This window comes from Oryx dammah, unplaced genomic scaffold, assembly GCF_014754425.2.
Source record: "Oryx dammah isolate SB20612 unplaced genomic scaffold, SCBI_Odam_1.1 HiC_scaffold_9, whole genome shotgun sequence".
In the NCBI taxonomy this organism is placed as follows: Eukaryota; Metazoa; Chordata; class Mammalia; order Artiodactyla; family Bovidae; genus Oryx; species Oryx dammah.
Genome location: NW_024070193.1, coordinates 22,750,636 through 22,764,925, shown reverse-complemented (window position 1 = coordinate 22,764,925; position 14,290 = coordinate 22,750,636). Strand labels below are relative to the sequence as shown.

Below are 14,290 nucleotides of genomic sequence, written 5' to 3'. Positions count from 1 at the left end.
CCACTGCTGATTCCCTAAACTGGTGTAAAAGCACTCCAGCTAGCTTCCTCATTGATGTCAGCATCCCAGCTACTTAGTATCCAGGGCTCCTACCTCCTGGAATTACTCCTAGGACAGTCACAGGTATGGAGAAGAGCAATCAATTTTAGGAATCAGACCAGGATTTAAATCCGGTTTTCTCACTGCAGATGGTGACTGCAGCCATGAAATTAAAAGACGCTTACTCCTTGGAAGAAAAGTTATCAGCAACCTAGATAGCATATTCAAAAGCAGAGACATTACTTTGCCGACTAAGGTCCGTCTAGTCAAGGCTATGGTTTTTCCAGTAGTCATGTATGGATGTGAGAGTTGGACTGTGAAGAAGGCTGAGCGCCGAAGAAGTGATGCTTTTGAACTGTGGTGTTGGAGAAGACTCTTGAGAGTCCCTTGGACTGCAAGGAGATCCAACCAGTCCATTCTAAAGGAAATCAACCCGGGGATTTCTTTGGAAAGAATGATGCTAAAGCTGAAACTCCAGTACTTTGGCCACCTCATGCGAAGAGCTGACTCATTGGAGAAGACTTTGATGCTGGGAGGGATTGGGGGCAGGAGGAGAACGGGACGACAGAGGATGAGATGGCTGGGTGGCATCACTGACTCGATGGACGCAACTCTGAGTGAACTCCGGGAGTTGGTGATGGACAGGGAGGCCTGGCGTGCTGCGATTCATGGGGTCGCAGAGAGTCGGACACGACTGAGCGACTGAACTGAACTGAACTGAACTTACAAACTGTGTGACCTCAAGCAAGTCAGTTCACCTCTCCCGATTCGGAATTAATGGAGGAGATGAGAGCAGTAAAGTGTAGTGCCTCGCACAGACAAAGTGCCACAGTCACCACTGTTCCCATGCTACAGATCAGCAATCGAGGCTCCGAGTTGTGAAACACCAAAGGTCACAAAGCTGGTGAATGGTAGGGGGCAGGCTTGAAACCAGTTCTTTTTCCTTCCAACTCTGCTGAGCATCAATTTGAAGCACCATGACTGGCGATAAGGGCATAACTGTGAAACAGATGGACAGGTACCTGCTCTCTTGATGCTTACCTCCTGGTAGGGAAGACAGCCACCGAACATTTACACAAATGGAAAGGTGCTCGAAAGGAGTAAGAGCAGGGGGCCTGAATACAAATGAGTTTGACCCCGTGTAACAAGATCTCTGGAATTCATCTGGAAGGTCAGAGAAAGCTTCCATGAAATGAAGAAGTGGCAAGAGAAAAGATTCTAAAGAAGCATATTCGAGGAACTAAGATGCCAGAGCACCTGCAAAGGCTGGCGAGGCAGGCGGGGCGAGATCAGAGGACCACAGAACACGGTAAAGATACTGGATGTCATCCATCACTGAAGCAATGGGACAGCACCAAAAGATTGGCTGCCTGTAATGAAACAGTAGTAAAACGTTTATTCTAACCCCAGCTCCCTTGATGTCAGGGTCATTTGGTATCTTCTTATGGTCTGTATCTTTGGTATCTTCCAGGTCACAGCAAGTATAGTTCTGATAAATATTTGTAAGCCGTATGAGAGAATCTTTGGTAAAGACAAACCATTTCTCCCTCTTTCTAATTTCACAGCTGATGCTTCTATTAAAGTTCTTATCGCTGATTATCATAAATGGGTATGGATCTCTTTTCATTGTCTGGCCATAAGTTTCTGGAAAGCGGAATAAATATCTTATTTATTTTTCTATCTCTCAAAGCCAAATGATCAACAGTTATGGATTGAAACAGATCCTCTTTTAACAGCCAAAAATTTCCTCTTACATTTCTCGATTGCCTGAGTAAGAATCTTCATCCTACCTTAGGGAAATAGACCTGAAGGGATAATTGTCAAGGACTTAAGAAAAAAAAAGTTCTGCTTTCCTTTTGAAGAATAATTTTAATATCAAAAATCCATTTTGTTACTGTGTGATTAAAAGTACAATTCTTTTATTTTAGGATAAATCACTTCTACAGTTCACATGGATTTTTAATCTTAATTTTAACCAAGAACAAAATGCCCCAACAGAAAGTCTTTCAGTGATTTTCCAATTCTGAAAATTGTTCAGATTCTCTCTCTGAATATTTAATTACTCTAATAAGGGTAGGATAACTGTTTAGGCTATTTATATTAAAAGACAAACTGAGTCATAATCAATAGTCCATATACTTGAGGGTTTATTTTGGGATTTCAGGGGATGAGGATGATACGATAAAATGACGAAACTGGGATTATGAATATGCTACTAGGGTGTGCTAGTAATTTTCTCTTTGATCCTTTTTCCATCCCCAGACAAATTTTCCACCATTCTGACCCTGCTCTGTGCCCCAAAGGCTGACCTCTATGGGTAGCATCCCTGGGTTCATGCAGACAGGCTTCCAGGTGGGTTTGGCCAATAGAAGGCACTGGAAGGAGATCAAAGGAGGAAAGAATGTGGGGGAGGGTAGTATTGCTTCTCTCTTCCCTCCCTAGTCTGGGATGCATTTTCTGGCAGTGACTAAATCCCTCTGGGACTACAGCTCCTGTCAGACAGCCCCTCCTCTTTGGCTCCAGCTCCCTCACTGGACTCCAGGAATGAATGCTATGTCTTCTCTTTGCTCCTCTGGACCTAGCAGTGATAACGGCTTCCCATTGCTGTTATCATTTCTGGGTGATGGGAACCTCTTGTCACCCTTAACTCTTTCCGCTCTCTGAAAATAACCCCTTCATTCAAGTCCTGAACTATTAGAGTTGGACTACTTCCTGCCAGAACTAAGAATTCAAACCACAGAATTGTAAAACCAGCAATCTCCCTCCTCGGCATGTGAGCAGTTATCACAAAGGTTATTCATTTTCCAGAGCAATTCCTTCACACCAGGCACTACCTGTAAGCTCTTATGTTTCTCAGGCAGAAATGACAGCTTCTAAACTGGTCAGTGCAGGAGAACATGGGAGGGTGCTCTTGGAAAACAGCTGGCAGAACGGAGGGGTGACACTTTACCATTCTCTAGGTAGGACCGTGCTGCATGTCAAAAATAATATGTTTACAAAGAGATGTTGCTTCCTATTTCTCCCTGGGTTTCCTCTCAATGAGGGTGTGGAATCAATGTCAGCACTGCATTTTCACGCCAAATACCTAGAACTTGTATCACTGCCTGGGGAAGTTGACCTGTGTGTCACTTCACTTTGCTAGTTTCTCAGACTGAAAGATGTGCTTTACCACTAGCCAAGGCACACAGAAAGAAAGCCAACCACCTTGTAACACTAGCCACCTGCCTGTGACCTTTCCTTCTTTCATAGGATAAATCTTTCTTTTGCACTAGGCAAAAGACAAGCAGAATGAGAACATTCTGCTTTGCTCAGCCTTGCCTGTCTCTTTAACAGATCTGACCAGATTAGCATTTTTCTTTTCCAATGGAGAGGACAGGCATAGGCTTATACCATAATCTGCTCTGAGCTCCTTCAGATTTTTCTTTTACCAAGGCGACTGGATTTGAGGTTAGATGTTAATTGAAATCACCTGGGAGCCTCTAAACATGCCACCTTGCTTTCACTTGGCATGAGTAGCCTGGAGGTTACTGTATTTCTAAACATTGGGGAGTTCTTTTGATCAATCGAGAGTTGATTTAAAGAATCCTTCTAAGAGGTTGATAAGAACCCATGTGGCTTATGTCAACAAGCCACTCCAACAGACTCCAAACATCTCCCTCTGCAACCAGCAGGCATTCAGAGCTGGTGCAAGAATTACTAAGATAAAGACAGGCAGATACACTACAGACAGTGGAAAAGATGCTCTGGTACCCCTCAAGACAGGCTGGCCAAAGAGCAAGATGGTTCACATGGCCCATCCCAGCGGGGAAGCCCCTCTCTTCAGCCTGAGAGTAACACTGAATTGCAGTGGGATGAACAAAACTTGGTTCTCACTACCTATATTCATTTCTAATATTTGTTACTCTTACGTGTTCATGTCAGAGAACATTTTATTGGAAAACTCTCTACACAGCTGTGTGGCTACACATCAAATGTTAACAGTGGTATCTCTAGGTAGCAGAAATGTGAGTAACTTCTATGTCCTTCTGTGTATTTGAGAAATTCCCCAAACTTCTACAAACACCTATGATTCCTGCGATCTTGAAAAAAATTATTAAACAAAAACCCTATATGGATTCTGGAATTTTAGTTTTCCATAAGAATCAAGTTTATGTAATTCTTGAAACTCAAAATCCAAATGATGTTTCTGGGCTTTTGTGTATTTTAAGACTTTCAATAGTGCAATCATTTTATGAACCATGTTTTCAAATGAAGAACTGGTTCACAACGTAAACATCAGCATGTGAAATCACGTTTAACATGCACATTTTTTTCTGGGACGCATCACAACTTGAGATAATTTAGATTCTTCAAGTTCAAAATACACTGTTTTCATACTCTGTGGTGCTCCTAATACAGATGAAAAATGGAACTGTTTCTTTTTCAAGAATACCATACAGACGATATCATATGCAATGATATGGCTAAGAGACTACAGATAAAAGACCGACTGGTGTTTCTTCCACCACAAATGCTAGCCAATAAAAATTTTCCAGGCTACAGCTGATTAATACTTGACAGCAGATCTCTGGAAAAGAAAGCTGATCATTGCTGGCAGTTAGCTAAAGCAGCAGACACACTCAGAAGCCTGCCTACTACCGCATCACGACTTCTGTTCACTGCGATAACTGATTTTTCAATTCAGTGCCACTTACGGTGCAAACAGAAACCTAGGGTATGTACTAGCTTTTCGGGGAGCTACCTTTCTCATAATCTATAATGGCTAAACATGTGTTATTCAGTGTCTTGTAGGGTTGAAATTAACAAGGAATCTTAGAAACCATAAACATCTTTACTAGCTTCAGGAAGCTAGTAAATTTGAACAAGTGATTCCTTTTAAACTGTCCTGATGTTATGGTAAATGGTCTCTTTTCTAACTTCAATTTCCAAATGATTTATAGTTATAACTACCAGGACGAGAATAATCAACAGGATGAGGAGTGAAAGGAGAAGAGAAGAGAATTTTAAATATCTCCTCTTAGAGCAACTAAGAGTACTAAGAGGGGATATTTAATCTCCTTTTGTGTTCAGTATATTAAAACTTTTAAAAAAGTGAATAAAATACAAAGAAATGAAAAGTACACATTTTTTCAGTGCATTACTCTGCTAGCACTCTTTACAATTAAGTTCAAGGATTCTAAAGGTTCAAAATGTCTGCAAAAATGAAACCATGAGACAAATTACATTTTTGACTAGTGCTAACAGAGTATGTTTAGAAGTTGTAGAAATCAGTGTCTGAAACAAATTGGAAAAAGAGAGACGACTTAAAAACTAGTGTTAAATGCTAAAATGAGATTCTAAAGCCACGAAAAGTCTTGTGATTTATCAGTTTACAAGATTCGGCCAAACAAAAACCACCATATTGCCATTATGATCATGTTGATGGTTCAGATGGCAATGAAACTTTAATACTGAGGGGAAAAGGGCCTAACATACAGCCCAACTGTCAACAGAACACAGTCTGGAGACCTTAATTAAATGAAAGGGTCAAGGGCTCCTCTCAAAATTTCATGTAGTGATGGACCTGAATAGCAGAAAACAGAGCAGATCATTGAAACGAGTCCAGGGGTTGGGAGGAGGACAAGTGACTACACCAAAGGTGGTAATTACACCCTGAGGAAGTAAAAAAGGCCAGACTGAAGGGCTCCAAGAGGTACTTCAAAACCAGCTAATCATGGGAAGAAGAGGTGCGGTAAATCGGCTCCTCCACTGGTTATCTATGGGGAAATAAAAAGATACTGGGATTCCAAAGCAAGAGTAAACAAAATCAGCTGCAAAGGAGCTAGGTGACTATTAGGTACCTTCATCACACACCAGTGTCCCCACAGTAAAATAGAGGGTACTCATAGGCTCACCATCTCCAGGTCAGCTTGGGACGTTGGAAAACCAGAAAAAGGGCTTCTGCAGTTGGTAAACCACCATTCTAGCACTGCCCTCCACGAAGGCACAAGTAGCCAAAGCACACAGGGGTCCTCTTGCCCAAACTGTCATACACAGCAGAGTAACTGCTTTCCTTTTCTAAACCATATTCTCATAAAAAATTGGGGGAGACATGCTCTTCTCTCCTTTCAAAATATTAAACAGGAAAATATGTGAAAATGCTCTGAATAAAATCACCTTGTATTGCACATTTTACTGATTGAAGCACGGTTTAACTCATATTCTAAAGGCTATATAACTGTAGGGTGAGCCTTCAACTTATCTGGAAGGTCTAAAATGTTCAAGGTATTAGCAAGGATGCAGTGAAAGCAGCTAGACACTTCAAGAGGAGAAACAAACACAGGACAGTGTGAAACATTTCGTGCAGAGGCGAATAACAGTATGTATCTCACTGTGTCCTAAAGGCATCGCTATGTGCTGGGTAAAAATGTTCTTAACAGGGACTCTGTTACCAAAGAACGGTTTAGTGACAGTCCATGTGCTTTCCTTCTAAAACACAAACGAAATGCATGTTTTATAAAAGATTACCACATAAGAAATGGATAGATACATTTACTGCTGCACTTATAGAGAGCTAAGTGCTGATTAGCTGAAATAGAAATTGGTGGTGTGGAGCCACAAGACTGGGTCTCAAACTGAGATTTAAGAGGCATATGGGGTTGGGAGGGAGAGAAGTGTTGCACATATTAAATGTGATAGATAATGCACAAAGTAACCCACAGAGAGACCCACAAATGTTTGGATCTGTGGTTTTCCCAGCCCTGCATCCAGTCCCCCTGCTGTGACTGACAATTGGCCCAACAGGCACTTTCTTGGTGAAGCAGGAACCAAGGCATCTGCCAGCACCCAGTCTGAGCCTGAGCAATACACTTAGTAGGGAGATGGGTTAAAAACAACTGGAGAAGTTATGAAGCCTGGCACCCTGAGGACATTCTCCACTGAGTCCTTCTGCTACCTAAATCCCTGAGGCTGCCCTGGATCTGATCCATTCTAAGGCCTGGTTCTTCAGCTCTACTGTCAATGCTGGGAGCTACACCACATCCTTCAGCAACCTCTTTTTTTCCTTAAAGTAGCCAGTTTTAGTTTCTGTTGCTTACAGCCAAGGATTTTAAGCTGATTAGTTATTATTCTGAGTTGAGAAGAATCAATGTTCTTAAAGATCTGGGAGAGAAAATTTGACTGGCAAGTAATTTAGACTATTAATGTTATGGTAAAACAAAGGCATAATCATGGAGTGGGATACAAAATTCATGCAGAATTTAAAGATCCTGGGTTTTTGTTTTGAGATTTTAAAAAATGTGCCTCTTACCACTTCTCACTCTCTCCCTGCCCCATGCAAATATCTTTAGCAAGAAGGTTTAAGCAGCACCTGTATAGAGATTAACTTGCTTTAACTTTCAGGATCTGACCTCAGGCCAGGCAAGACCTGTGGAAGAAGCCCTGCCCTAACTGAGCAAAACAATGATCACTGTTTTAAGCCACCAAGTTTTGGAGTAGGTTGTTATTACTCAGCAATAGATAAATCATAGTATGTCTGCATTCTCTTATTCCATGCATAGCTTAAAGTTTCCTAGGAAGGAATTCAACACTCCAGTGTTTCCAAATAACCGTGTCACAGTGAGATGTGGTTTTACACTTCTTACATATTTTGCAGTCAGGTCCGTGTTTCTGATTACACAGAAACAATGAAATGCACCTCAGCTGGTTCAGGCAGGAAGCAGAATGTATCCATGGCCAAGCTAACTCCAGTGAAAATAAAGCGAAAAATTTCTCAAATTATCATAGCTACACCACAAAGACACAGCAATTGAAGGTGACTAAGAGAAGAAAGATGAAGCAAAATGGCTACATTTAAAAACTAGAGAACTCAAGACGTATTCTCCCTTTACCAGTGTTGGTGCCTGGATCTGCCTTCCACATACTTGAAAGGTACCTTCATCACACACATACTTCAAAACCTTTCTTTAAAAGTTCACCACACACTATCTAGAGAAAATGCTTGCTTTAGGTCACCTTCTATTCAACAACTACTGATATTTAAATAGTACCAACTCTTTATGCCCGTGAGCCTCTGAGCATTCTTTCTTTTTTCCTTTGATAGTGATACGAGGGTACAGGGAGCATGAATGGGTGAAACTAGACCACATACCTGTCTTGGTCAAGGTACCTGGTCTGGTTAGAGGGTTTAGGCTGCTGAATGTGGCAAACGAGGCTCTGCCCTCATGCAAACCTATATCCAGAAGGGGGAAATACTAGTAGCTAATATTGCCATTATCAGCAGCACTATTATCACTATCATACCTGTGATTATTATACCTCCCACCACTGCTTCCTCCTCAGTTACTGCTAGGTATCTGGCACTCTGCTAAGCACTTACCTCATTTAACCTTCACAACAGCTTATCAAGGTATTAGCACATTTTACAGATGAAGAGACTGAGGTCTAACTGGACAAGGCAACACACCAAGTGCTGAGGCTCATGCTTGTAACCATAGCCTATATTCCCTCCATATATGACTTACTTATAAAATTGATATTTATTGAGTCCTGTATGGAATTTTTTTCTTTCCTATTAGAAGAGTCTGGAAAATATTCTTGCTTATTACTAATATAGAAAACATTTTTAAAGACATATGAGAAAGCCTATTTCACTTCTCATTCAATACAACAGGGGAATGGTCATCTTGGGGAGTGAGGCCTTAATCAGCCACAAGTACGAGATGTTTTTAATCTGCATGTTTATTCTTTAATAATAATGTTATCATTTTTTCCTAATTATAAAAGCAGCACATGGTAGCCAAAAAAAGAAAAAAAAAAACAACACAAAAACAAAGAGATCATCACAATTATTACTCCCTAGAGATACTCAGCTCCTATTAGTATTTGGTGTTTCCAGATCCTTTTAGGTTTCTATACACAGGGCTTGTGTCCACCTTAAAAATTACACATTAAACATATTTTTGTGCTATTCTCTGTTTTCTTAAAACATCATTCCCACATCAATAAATATCAACCTGCACATCCTTTTTAAAGACTGCTCAGCATTTTACTGTATGGGTAGGCTCTAATTGACTTAATGAAGCCTTTATTAATAGGCATTCAGATTACTTTCTATGTTTTGCTATTACAAAAGCATCAATGCACCTTTGTTTCAAGATAAATTCCTACACTTCAGCTTCCCATTCCATGACTGTGGATTTACACTGCCCTAAGTGTCATTCAGAAAATATATACCAAATTAACCTTTTTTTAAAAAAAGAAGGAAACTCTGAAATGTTAAGAATAATAATGTAAAATTTCTAATATTCAGATTGAATGGCCAAGAAACTTTAAAACTGCAATTTATCTCTAAATGTCTAAAATGTCAATTCATGCCTCTGATCAAATTGCATTAGGTTTACATCTGGAGGGGGAAAACACTAAAGTAACCAATATGTAGGTTTTATTTTCAGTATAGTGTTGTTTTGAAAAGTTAAACTCTGAAAATAACGTATTTGCTGTAAAAGAAGCAATTAGTAGAGAATTCTAAAAAAGGCAGGAAGAGAAGGAAAAAAAATAATAATAATTACAGCAGCCACCAATTCTGCATCCTATACAAAAGCCCAGGGAAAAGGGTCAAGAGAGAGAGAAGGCAAAAGCTAGAAGAAGCAACTCTCAGAGCTTCAGGGCCGGCCAGATGAAATTACACAGAGACATATACATCTAAATGCTCAGAACACACCAATCCTGGCGCTAGTCTCCAGGGGTTAGAACACAAGAGGAATCTTTGTGTGCTTGATTTAACCAAACATCACGCAGAGGAGGGTGGGGCAGGCCGCCTACAGGTAAGGGTGTCACCTAAGCAGCCTGAGGGCCTAGTATCAATTACTTCCCCTCCAGGGCACAGTCTGCTCTTTTCCAGAGACTCATTGGAAAAGACCCTGATACCGAGAAAGACTGAGGGCAGGAAAAGCGGGTGACAGGATGAAATGGTTGGATAGTGTCACAGACTCAAAAGACATGAGGTTGAGCGAACTCCAGGAGATGGCGAGGGACAGGGAAACCTGGCATGCTGCAGTTCATGGGGTGGCAGAGAGTCAGATACAACTTAGCGACTGAACAGCAACCAAGGCTCAGAGAGGGTGACAGGAACTTGAGGCTGAACACAGCTCCAAAAGCACCGATTCCCATCAAAACCATCACACAAGATAGGGCTCAATCATCAAGTCCTACAGAAAACTGGGCAACGTGAGAACATTTTTAGCAATAAATAATTTCCTGATGAATACAGTGTGTGTGCTAAGGAGGGAAGGCCACACATGGTAACTAGTAACAACTAACCTACTGGAGTCTCTTGCTAATGAGGCCAATGGGGGTAGGAGATAAAGCCTCCATGTCAAAAGTACTAAATTCTTGAGAAAGTAAATGGCAGGGGGGAGGGCTGCTTGGTGACGCCACAAAACTACAGGACTTACAGGTCTAACATTCTTCTAGGCAAGGGGTCAGGAGACTATGGCCCTTGTACAGGTCAAATCCAGCCTCTGCCTGTACATGCCACGAGCCACTGCCAGTACACAAGATACTTAAGCGGTTGAAAATTTTTAAAAATATTTCGTGGCATATAAAAATTATCCAAATTTCGAACATCAGCGTCCACAAAGCTTTACCGGAACACAGTCATGCCCACTTATTTTTATCTATGGTTGCTTTCTCCATGAACTGATGGAGGTGGTAGGTGTGACAGGCACCTGGGTGGCCAGCAACATCTTCTCTCATCCTTTACAGAAAGTTTGTTGATCTCTGTTCTAGGCCATCAAGTCCAGTCGCTTTTGAATGGTTCACAGCTCTAAACACTGGTGCACGACTATTAGTTTGGCAGTGACATACCCAGGAGTTAGACAGAACCTGCCAGCCTAACAGACAATGCAACCCCATTGTTAAGAGCAGACAGGTCTAATAGGTCCTACGAATGCAGAGGTAACTGCCCACGGTAACCAGAAAGATGTGCAAGGCTTTCCCGAGTTAAAAGTAGGGTGGTCCCACAAGGTTTATGTGGGAATGAGTATGATTAAAGATTTTCTCTTTGAACGAATGTATTAGCTATCTTTTACAGATGAGAAGAAAACCATCCTCAAAATGGCTACCACCTTTGAGTACTTACTAGGAAAGCCTTTTGCTTTTAGTATCTCACTGAATGGTCATCTTCTCTAGACTCAGAGAGGCTGGCTGGCTCAGGAAATGGGAATCAAATCCAGGTTCCACTCTAAAGCCTGTGTTTCCAGCCACTCTCCAACTTGAAAGCACATGACAAAAAGGCTCACCAGAGGAAAAGGGAAAGACCACAGGAACAGTGGAAACAAGTTCCTTTTTATGTCATTGAGCATTTTATTCACCCGCCCCCATAATACTCTCTTCCATCAATGTTTAAAGAAAAAAATATAATTCATTTCTTCCAAAATCTTTGCTTGAGAGCAGTAAAAGAGTGGGGCTGAATGAACCACTCTCCCCAGGAGCTGGTTGTCGAGCTCAAGCCTCTGCTTATCCACCATTCATCTATTCGGCCTAAATGTTTAAACATAATTTAAAAACAGCCACAACGCACCCAGGACTAGCACTGTCAAGCCCTTTCTGCGGTGCATGGTTCATCAATTGACAGACAACACTTTGCTGTGGGAATAAAATGGCAGTGCTTTTGTACCTCTAAGACCACATGACTAGGTTAAAGACAACTTAAAAGGCAAGTATTAAGCAGAAAGATCTACTTTTTTCTTATTTTCTCTCTTTTCTTCTAACTCCCATTTTATTTAATAAAAACACATATCTATAATTAGGGGGCTCAGGATCTCTCTTATAAAACAACTCTAGCCCCCTCCTCAGAAAAATACACACACACAAAAAAAGTTTAGGTCACAACTCTAGGGGGTTCAGGAATGTCCTGAAGCCCATTCATGACCCCTTGAGAGTCACAGACCCTAGGATAATCCTTGCTCTGAAAGCAAAACACAGAAATGCCTATTTTACAGGGTCAGGGTAGAAACCACACAGTTAGCTCTCTCATCATCTTTTAGAATTTCAGAGGTTAATATTAAATAAATACTCAAAGAAACTTTCTTAACTAGACTCTCATACTCTCAAAAAAACGAACCTAATAATTCGAGTAAAGCCCCAAACCTAAAGCCATATATGTTCAAAGTTCACATCAGTTTTGTTAGAGTTTAAAATCTACAATTTCTGTTCATAGAGATTTTGGAAAGGAAGAAATGTTAGTATGGACTAAAGCTTGAGTGTCTTTGACTTTAGCATTCATGAGTATGTTAATTTACAATAAATCGTATAAAAGAAGACTTATTAAAAGATGTTCTCTCACTATATATGAGATGAAAAGTTGATTAAAATAATTCTTAAATGTTCAACACAAAAGATCTGTGTCAATGCAATTGCCAGTTAAGTTAAAAAATCTGCTTCATCAGCCTCATGAAGTTCAAAAAGGCTTAAGTGCCACCACCTGAGACAAGAATGTTCAGGAATGTTTAGTTTCAGGTATATCTCAAACTTTAAAGTCTTTCCATCTTTCTTGGTCTGATTGATTCAGAAAATTTCTGACACTGCCCAACAAAATACAAAACAAACTTAGTAAGTGTTTGGTCAGGACTCCATCTATGACTGAAGGATACACTGACTCCTGAAAATTTAAGTTACAGGGGGCAGAGATACTTTCCCATAAACAACAGTTAAGATTACTTCAAGTCACTAGATACTGTTTCCAAATCAGTATTATGATGATAACGCCAAATAATAAGTAACTCAAAAAGAACGTCATTTCACTGCTTGACAGTTACTTTTTAAACAATGATTACTGCCAAAATGCCACCTGAGACAGACAAGTAATTAATTGATGCCTGAAATTTACAATGTGTAGCACTTAAGATTTAAAGTAATTCCTCTTTTGGTGTCTTCTTTCCCTCTAAACCAAGAAAATGAACGAAATCATGCACAGTCAGAATTTATGCCAGTATTAGTTTAAAGCCTGGAGAGATTTCGCACTGTGGGGGAGAGCAAGTTAAACATCAAAATATTCACTCAAGGTAACTTGCTTCCTTTTTTTTTTTTGGCCTTTGTGTTAATAGTCACAGGTGCTAACTCTTTAGAGCACTGTTGAAGAGCATTATTGAAGTTTTTACTTCATATATGCGAATCAAATTTTATGCATACTGATTTCTAGTAGAGGTGATACACCCTTCACTGTCACGTATTTGCATGTACAGCTCTTCCTCTCAGAAACAGAGAAAACCAGGAGAAAGAACTCAATTTGACTAAGGAAACTGAAACAACCAAATCCGTCTTCCATAAGAGCTTTCAGCCCGAAGAAGCAGGGTACTGGGGGCGGGGGGGGGGGGGCGGGCAGAAATATTGGAAAATAATAATATCAAACCTGGACTGAAAACTCAGACCCGCTTCTTGGGGCTCACTGAATCCACCCCAGTGGAGATCAAATCAGCCGGACTGCTGCCCGTTTCCTCTCGCCCATCACCATCGAAATGTTGCCATTTGCGAGAAACTCATAGAAGTTGAATCAAAGTGACTTTTGGGAAGAGATGCCAGTATCTCCGGCAGTGTGCTCCGGAAATGTGTAACTACACGCTAGTCAACGTTTCTCATTGAGCACCTCCCTCTCCCTTCACTTTCGACTTCCCCTTAAGATGGGGACAGTTTTTGAAAATCTGAGAGAGAGAAATAAATAAGAGCATCCCGTCCCGGTCGCCGACGCGGATTCCGGCGCCCGGGGAAGAAGGCAGGCACCCCGCACCCTGGCGCTAAGCGATCTCCGCCCGCAGGTCGCTAAGTTTCTCCGTCCCGGTTTTCCAGCACCCGCCCGACCCCGGAGGGGAAGGGGGCGGCCGCCCGGGCCGGATCCGCGCCACCTGGAACCCGGGGCCTTTTTCGCTCGAGGACCGCGCCCCGCGCGAGTGCCCGCCTGCGAGACCCGCCCAAGCGCGCGTGGGTGTTAAAGTTCGCGGGGACCCCCCGCGAGGCGCCCCCTCTGTGCCCCGCGTCCCCCGACTCTCGGGCTCAACCCGGGCCGGGCGCCCCCTCTCCCCGCGCCTCCCCCGAGGAGAGCGAGCCCACCCCCAGCGGCAGCAGAGGGAACGGGGCGGTGGGGGCCGCGGTCGCCGTCCCCCAGGAAGCGCTGGGGGTTCGGACCCCGCGTGGCTCCAGCCGCCCCGGCGGCGCCCGGGCGAGCTCACCTGGCGTCTGGCGGCCTCCGGGGCGGCCTCTGGGCGTGGGCCGGGCG

General features: G+C 42.1%; 2 protein-coding genes across 3 annotated transcripts in view; one reads left to right on the top strand and one right to left on the bottom strand.

Moving 5' to 3' along the window:
* ATXN7 (ataxin 7) overlaps positions 1–14,290 on the bottom strand; it is a 142,865-nt gene that overhangs the window by 124,590 nt on the left and 3,985 nt on the right. The gene's annotated exons all lie outside the window — the stretch shown is intronic.
* Positions 13,673–14,290, top strand: part of THOC7 (THO complex 7) — a 19,457-nt gene continuing 18,839 nt past the window's right edge. The window contains exon 1 of one of the 2 annotated variants that reach the window (XM_040246578.1): positions 13,673–13,832. The gene's annotated coding sequence lies outside the window, so the exon portion shown is untranslated. Of the gene's footprint in view, positions 13,833–13,925; positions 13,996–14,290 lie in introns of those variants that run through there. The other variant, XM_040246580.1, reaches the window with a different exon arrangement.